Source organism: Gobio gobio, assembly GCF_949357685.1.
Source record: "Gobio gobio genome assembly, chromosome: 22".
Lineage (NCBI taxonomy): Eukaryota > Metazoa > Chordata > Actinopteri > Cypriniformes > Gobionidae > Gobio > Gobio gobio.
The window spans coordinates 4,515,470-4,521,469 of NC_137118.1; the positions used below are offsets into that span (position 1 = coordinate 4,515,470).

General features: G+C 40.5%; 1 protein-coding gene across 3 annotated transcripts in view; it reads left to right on the forward strand.

Annotated features, from left to right (window-relative positions):
• Positions 1–6,000, forward strand: part of robo3 (roundabout, axon guidance receptor, homolog 3) — a 214,961-nt gene that overhangs the window by 118,314 nt on the left and 90,647 nt on the right. The gene's annotated exons all lie outside the window — the stretch shown is intronic.

The window sequence follows — 6,000 nt, forward strand, 5'->3', positions numbered from 1 at the left end:
TCTTTCCCTACTCTTGGGAATCCACAGAGGGATCAATACCTGCATTTTGGACGTTGCCACTGCCCAGCAGAAGGTTCATTTGAAGTACTGTTTATTTTGTGAAGTGAGAAGGTCCTTAAAGCAACGGAGTGGCCAGATGAGCCTTAGCTTGAAGATAAGATCTGATGTGTCAGGAAGTCCCATTTGCACCACTCTAAAGATTAAGCATTTAGGATTGGGTTATGTAGCGTTCTGTGCAGTTCTCCTCGGAATGCATTTCATCTCACAAAATAACAAAAGACATTCTATATTTAATTTAGAAATATTTTAGACTAGGTCATTTTTTTTAATCTTTACTATACATGCAGTTTTATGGTTTTATATTAATTGAACAACCACACAATATATTAGAATATATATATTCAATTATTAATTTTATAATGGTGATTATTATTATGATTACTTATTTATTTTCCGTTTAGTTTTTCTGAATGGTTTTTATTCGTTTTAAACTATTATTATTATTATTTTGTTGTTAATATACTAACCATTCCCCTTTGGATTTATTTTTTTAAGTCAAAATCATGCTAAATTTATTCTATACAAGTATGCACTGTACATGCAATTGTATGATTTATATTAATTCAACAACCACACTGAATATATATATATATATATATATATATATATATATATATATATATATATATATATATATATATATATATATATATATATATATATATATATATATATATATATATATATATATATATATATATATTCGATTATTAATTTTATTATAGTGATTTAATATTATTATTCATTTCCCAATTTAGTTTTTCTGACTGTTCACTATTTTCGTTATCATTATTATTACTATTATTATTATTATTATTATTTTGCACTATTATTATTATTTTGTTATTAAAATACTAAGCAGTCACCTTTTGGATTTATTATTTTTAGGAAAAGTCATGCTAAATCTCTTCTGTACAAGTATGCACTGCACATGCAATTTTATGATTTTATATTAATTGAACACCCACTCAAAATATTTATATATTAAAATATTAAATTATTAATTTTATTATAGTGATTATTTATATTATATTATTTTCTGTTTTAGTTTTTCTAACTGGTCTCTATTATATATACATATATTTGGTTTTGCACTCTATTATTATTATTTTGTTATTAATATACTAAGCAGTCCCCTTTGGATTTATTATTTTTAGGAAAAGTCATGCTAAATCTCTTCTGTACAAGTATGCACTGCACATGCAATTTTATGATGATTTTATATTAATTGAACAACCACACAAAATATGTTATATTAGAATATATATATTATTATTATTATTTATTTATTTTCTGTTCTAGTTTTTTGACTGGTCACTATTTTTTTTAAATCATTTTATTATAATTATTGATATATTTTTTCTCTGTATTATTATGACAGCCCTGCTAAATCTCTTCTCTTCAAGTACACAGGCTGCACAAAGGGAGTATTTCTTGTCTTTGAACAACATCAAAGCTCATGTAATGGACGCGCAGCCTCTGAACCCGCTGGTACAGAGATGTTATTATGCTAAGGCTCCATGACTCGGTGCTGTCTCTTCCTGTTGGAATGAGAAATCCTCCTCATCCCCTGCAGTAAACACAACATCTTTTGCTGTTTCTTAAGCAGGGAACGCATAAGCAGCTCTTGCCACAAACCCTAAAGGTGTCAAGTTGCTCTGTTGAAGCTGTCATGGTATTTCTGCGCCTGCCACTTCACTTAATCCACCCCGGTCCCCACCTCGCAGGGCCTGTCCCAGAGGACAACAGCAGCCCTCCTGTGTAATTTCATTTCCTTTTTGCATGTGACCGGCTTCACTTTGTCGTCTCACCGTCAGGAGCCGCAGGAGGAAAGAGAGCAGCTTTATGACCCTGGGTTTGTGTTCCTTCTCAAGAGCCCCTTTGTTGTTTAAATGCAAAAAAACCGATCGCTTAAGAAAGAGTGTCGGAAAGAACACCCCCACTTCTTAATTTAACTCGGGGTAATGAATGCACATTTGCAAATCAATTCCCAGATTCCAGTGAAAAAAAGGAGGGGTGAGGTTGTAAAATAATCAACTGTTTAAGAGGGGCGGGAAGCCACTCAAAAGAATTGCAGATGAGGGTCAGGAGAAAGAAAGAAAAGTTGGTCTTAAACTCTCTGGCTTGGGTATCGAAGCTTTGTGCTTTTATGTGATGCCACAAAATTGTATTAAATATGAAAGTTCTTCTGGATCTTGTCTCATTCATCTAAGGAAAAGATTTCGTCTTCTTTAGACCTACTTAATTCATCTGTCTTTTTTCTGACCTCCAGGTTTTTCACACATACCTCAAGGGAAGGAGACAATTATTAGATCGACATCTGACCTTTCCTTGCACGGTTGTCATGGAGATGCTTTGGCATTGACACCTCCTCTTGGAAGACTTTTGAATATTTACAAATGTCACTGCGCTGCACAATTTTCTCTGAGCACGTCTTGTTACTCCAACAGGGCTCGCATCGTCTGTCTTTGTTTAGCCGTGTTTAGAGATCTTATTTCCTCCCCCAACACTGGAGATAAATATTCTTAGTGCTAAAAGCCCCTTGGGATTGATCAGAAGGATTGCCAGATGCATGTATTTCCTCCCAGAGCCGGCTCATCTCCCCCCTCTTCCTTCACATAACAAGGTCAAACCCCTATTACAGTACAAGGGCTCGATACCTTTAAGAGCAGATGAGTTGTAGTTGCAGCGCCTCCCTTTATGCCCGAATCAATCTACCCGCTGGAGCCATTACTAGCGTGTCACACAGCGAGATTGCCACTCTTATAGGTTCTTCCAGATATTCCAGACATGCTCTAATTTAAGCTGCACTTACTGGATTTAATCCCGAACAGCTGGACTGAAGTTGTGCTACTGATGTAGCAAAGAATTAGCCTAGAATTGTACGTATGCTGAAGAGGTTCGGATGGGTTGTTCTGGGCGGCTGCTAGGATGTTGCTGAGGATGACTGTGCAAAATTCAGAAACAAAATATGCTCCCCTTCGCTTTGAATTAAGTGTGAATTGAATTGAAATCTATCTATGTATTCATCCATCCGTCCGTATGTCCGTCTATTCGTTTGTCTGTGTGTCTATCCATCCATCTGTCCATCAATCCATCCATTTATCTATTGATCCATCCGTTTGTCCATCTGTCCGTCTATCCATTCATCCCTCCATCCATCCGTTTGTCTGTCTGTCCATCCGTCCGTCCATCCATCAGTCCATCCATTTATCTATCGCTCCATCCCTCCGTTTGTCCATCCATCTGTCCATCTATCCATCCATCCGTTTGTCCATCTGTTCGTTCCTCCATCCATCCGTCTGTCTGTCCATCCGTCCGTCCGTCCATCCATCAATCCATCCATTTATCTATCGCTCCATCCATCCGTTTGTCCATCTGTCCATCCGTCCGTCTGTCCATCTGTCCGTTCCTCCATCCTTCCGTCTGTCCATCCATCAATCCATCCATTTATCTATCGCTCCATCCATCTATTTGTCCATCTGTCCATCCGTCCATCTGTCTGTCTATCCATCCATTTGTCCATCTGTCCAACCATCCATCCGTCTGTCTATCTGTCTATTTATCTGTCTGTCCATCCATGTCCGTCCGTCTATCCATCCATCCGATTGTCCATCTGTCTATCCATCCATCCGTTTGTCCATCTGTCCGTTCGTCCATCCGTCTTCCCATATGTCTGTCTATCCATCCATCCATCCATCCATCCATCCATCCATCCATCCATCCATCCATCCGGTTGTCCATCTGTCTGCCCCGTCTGTCTGTCTATATGTCCTACAATCCATCTGTCTGTCTATTTATCTGTCTGTCCATCCATCCATCCATCCATGTTCGTCCGTCCGTCTATCCATCCATCCATCCATCCATCCGTTTGTCCAGCTGTCCGCACCGTCCGTCTGTCTATCTGTCCAACCATCCATCTGTCTGTCTATTTATCTGTCTGTCCATCCATCCATGTCCGTCCGTCTAGCCATCCATCCGTTTGTCCATCTGTCCGCACTGTCCATCTGTCTATCTGTCCAAACACCCATCTGTCTGTCTATATGTCTGTCTATTTATCTGTCTGTCCATCCATCCGTCCATCCATGTCCGTCCGTCTTTCCATCCATCCGTTTGTCCATCTGTCAGCCGGTCCATCCATCCATCCGTTTGTCCATCTGTCAGCCGGTCCATCCATCCATCTGTCCGTCCGCCGTCCGTTTTTTCCATCCATCCACCAGTCCATCCATCCATCCATCCGTTTGTCCATCTGTCAGCCGGTCCATCCATCCATCCGTCCGTCCGCCGTCAGTTTTTTCCATCCATCCGCCAGTCCATCCATCCATCCATCCGTTTGTCCATCTGTCAGCCGGTCCATCCATCCATCCGTCCGTCCGCCGTCCGTTTTTTCCATCCATCCGCCAGTCCATCCATCCATCCATCCATCCGTTTGTCCATCTGTCAGCCGGTCCATCCATCCATCCGTCCGTCCGCCGTCCGTTTTTTCCATCCATCCGCCAGTCCATCCATCCATCCATCCATCCGTTTGTCCATCTGTCAGCCGGTCCATCCATCCATCCGTCCGTCCGCCGTCCATTTTTTCCATCCATCCGCCAGTCCATCCATCCATCCATCCATCCATCGTCTGTCACTTCAATTAGAATTCACTTCAAATTCCGGAATTGAACAGCGTCTAAAAAGCACAAAGTTCTGAGTGGTTGTTGTCTTGTTGCTCTGTGTTGCTGTCTTGCTAGGGTTTTCTGCTTTTTGTTAAGAGTTCACTTCTAAATTTCTGAGAGATTCTGGCCCCTACACATGACTCCGGTTCCTCCTCCAACGGTAACTTTATGGCATATTCTCATCTGCTTTGTGAAAATCATCTGATCACTTAGAAATGTAATCCTTCACAAGCCATGCATTGATTGAAGTGTCATGTCTGTAGTACAAACGTACAGTATGTGACTTCAAAAGAGTGACTTGCCTTTAATAATTAATGCCGGCAAGATTGTCTCAGTTTTTTTCACTCTGTGACCAGAAATCAAGCACTTCCCACAATTCACAGCGGAGCGAAGCAGCCATTTGTGACGAGGTTATTAAAATTAAATCACCTTTGTTCTGCCTTATTCACTTCCTTATTTGAGCACTTCTTTCCTACCTTGTCTTGTACCAGAGACATTTTAATGTTCATATCCAAGTGTCGTTATATAAAAGATGCTTGTGGAGATGTTATCTGCCTCAGAAAGCATTTAAAGTGCACTGTTTGCCCAAGGGTTGATTTCCCTGACAGGGTGTGAGACCACAGAGTTACTCTGTGAGTCCTTCGGGTTGTCAAAATCCCCCAAACGTCCATCGTGGGACTTGTTTTTTTACAAGTAGCGGTTCTAGCACCTCATAATGGGAAGTCGGAAGACTCCGGGTGAGAGATTAAGCTGCTTTCCAGATGTTGTTTTCCACTTCTGTATGCACTAGGGTTGTGTACAGAACTCTGTACTTTTAAGGGCACAAACCGAATTACGTCGGTGCTACCGAATACCAATTCGGTGCCAATTTTCGGTACCTGAGAACACGTATCTGGTGATATAGTTGTGTCTGTGCATAATTAACTGCAAAAAGACTATTTAAATACGAATCCTGCATGTCCTGCGTGTCTCTGTGTGAATGAATGGCGCAGACGCGCGGTTTATTTTACCTCACACAAACACACACACACACACACACACACACACACACACACACACACACTGAAGCACACGTTTCCGTCTCATATGAGGACATGAACGCATGAATGTCATCTCCAGAGCCGTCACTTCATGAGCATTTTACCGTTTTATTTGAGAAAAACTACCGTCATATCATAAACACACAGACACTCAAAGGTCTTCTCGGCAACCCGTCAAAATCAAAGTTTGGTTTAACTTGACAAATAAATTACTGTTGTACAATTTAATTTAGATACGTCTC